Genomic DNA, 2,641 nt, shown 5'->3' with positions numbered 1-2,641 from the left:
CATTCTTAGAGCTGGCCCCCTTGCTGCCGGAGCCACCACCATAGCCCCACCATGAGAACCTTTCTTGGACCGTCGGCCGGGGCAGTGGGCATGAAGATGGGACGTGGCATCAATTTGTCAGACATTCTGGGAACAAGTGCCCTTCACAGTTCTTTATAAAGGCAAAGGCGGTGGCAGGGAAGGTGGCCTGGCAAACCCCATCTCCCTGCTTGCGTGGAGCGTGTAGGTCACTATTTCCATTTCAAGGGGGCGGCTGTCAGTCTGCCTGTTATTAAGTGCGGGGCATGCACAGCAGATCCCAGGCCCTGACCATGGCCAGCAAGGGCAGGGGGGTTCCCTTTCTCTCGTGGACAACGGGCCCCAATTAGTCAGGGCTGCCAGGAAGCTGCTGCAACCAGGAGGGAGAGGGAGGGCCAGGCTCCCCGCTCTGCCCCGGGGGATCCGCCATTCCAGGCGGGCCTGCAGGTTTCAAGCTGCTTATCGTCGTCCTAATTATGAAAGTCATACATTCAGAAAACACAGGGACAGTGGACAGACAGAAACTAGGGCTGGTCATCTCACCTAGCAGAGACCGTCATGGGAGCTGCTGTGGACCAAGGCCGGGCATCATCACCTGATCCTCCTCCACACTGTGCAAGTTTTCCTTAACCTTCTAATCCTGGTACCACTGAGGAGACCCCGAGCTGGAGGGGAAGCGACCTGTCCGTCACCTGCCTGGGGGGACCCGTACTGAAGACTGTGATCGCAGCCTGAGTGCGGGAGCTGCCTTCACCCCTTCATCCAGGCCACCTCCCCCTGCTTCCCTGGGTGTCTGTCCTCAGCGCTCTGTCCTGGGCTTGTTCTACTGTGTGCGTGTGTGTGTGTGCACACGCGTGTGCGCACATGTGTGTGATAGAGCTGAGATCCCATAGCTTACATGAAAGGTGTATCTTTTGTTCAACACATAACATCCTAACATTTGTGTATCCTCCCAAAACATGCTGAGCAGTTCCCCCAGGAACAGCTGGCAAGGGGGTTGGCAGCTTCTTCCTGCCAAGATGCCAGTACTCACATGATCCCGTTTCCTCTAAGACCCCTTGGCCTTCCTCCTGCACAGGTACAGGTGCTCACAGTGGGTCTGCAGTGGAAAGATGAGGCCAGCCATTTCCTAGGAATCCTCTTGGGCTTTGTATGCCAAGGAACAAGCTTTGGGAAATGCTTCGTGCAGGGGCTCACAGCCAGGGCCCCTGGAGTGCGAGAAATCCAGGTGATGCTTCAGGTACGGAAACATCATCTTCTCAGCTGGCAGAGAGGGGTCTCTGAGCGTCTCCGGGAGGGACACAAGATCATCCTCAGATCAGTGGTCCAGGAGGGAGGTTCAACCATCTCTAGGAAGCAAGAACTCTCCAGTGCCAGGCTTGCCAGGCGGAGAAAGAGCGGGCACTGGCTGTACCCTGCAAGGGTCCGGCCACAGCCTGGCTTCGCCCTGGGGGAGCAGGGCTGGCAGGAGGAAGGAGAGGCACGTGCTGAGGCCTCCTCTTCCCCGGGCAGCCCTCTGATGGCCTCAGCCCTGGCCAGGGCAGGGAGGTCCCACACCCAGGAAAGAAGGAACCTTCAGGCAACAAGACCCTTGGGGCTTGGCTTTCAGAACCGCCGGGAAGCCCAACGCCTGGAGGTGATGGGGAGCGGATGGGAGGTCAGAGGGTCTGCAGTTCCGTCTCCCCTGCCCCTCGGTTCCCTCAAACCTGAAAACAGGCAATGTGGTTTCCAAGATGTTGTTGCCTGGGAGGCTGACACCACTAGAAAAGGGTGTTTCCAGGGACCAGGGCACCGAGACCCTTGCCTCCAACTCTCTTCTGCCACCAACCTTTGGAGTGGGTGGGGGCAGTTCACGATACAGAGGCTGAGTAGCACCAGTCAGAGACCTGGGACGTGGACTAGGGATCCCAGGAGAGGTGTTGGAGGTCACCATCCAGGGAAGGGAGAAGGTGGGGGGTCAGGCCTGGGCCCCTGGTGCTGAGCAGACCATCCCTGAGCGGGGCCCCAAGACCAGGGCCACAGTAGTCGGGGCACAGCTAAGGCCTGACGTCCTGCTGCTGTTGGTTTCACGCCTCTTCTGTGCACGGAGGCCCTGCTGCCTTCACACCATCTCCAGGTCTTTCGCTGGGATGAGGTGAGGAAGAAAGATGTGGAAAGGCTTTCATCAGCCATAAAGCACCTACAAGTGCGAGCTAACGCTTCTGTTGTCGCTGTAATTATTGTCATTCCAAGTGCACAATGGGATGTGCCTGTCGGTGGGGATGAGGGATCCAATCTGCCAAGAAACCGTCATATTTCAGCACGAAAATGCTTTGAAATCCGAGGAGGAAAGGGCCTATAACCAAAGGCATTCAATGATCACTGTATGTGAGTCCACACACATAAGACCTGACTTCGTACAGAAAAAAGTCACCCATGAAAAACTAAGTCGGGCTTTTCCCGCATCCCTTGCTGCCTTCACCAACTCTGGGGCTTAAGAGATAAAAGTTCAGAATCCGATCAGGAAGGGACTTTCTGGAAGCTTTGGCCCAGTAGACAGCCAGCAAACCCCCTTTTCCCTCCCAATAGGATGGAGCTTAGATAAGCGTGAATTATTATTCAACGCTCTTCCTAGCCCAGCTCC

Source organism: Mesoplodon mirus, assembly GCF_964341445.2.
Source record: "Mesoplodon mirus genome assembly, chromosome: 1".
Classification (NCBI taxonomy): Eukaryota; Metazoa; Chordata; class Mammalia; order Artiodactyla; family Ziphiidae; genus Mesoplodon; species Mesoplodon mirus.
The sequence above is the reverse complement of the archived record's forward strand: the minus strand, read 5'-3'. Positions refer to the sequence as shown.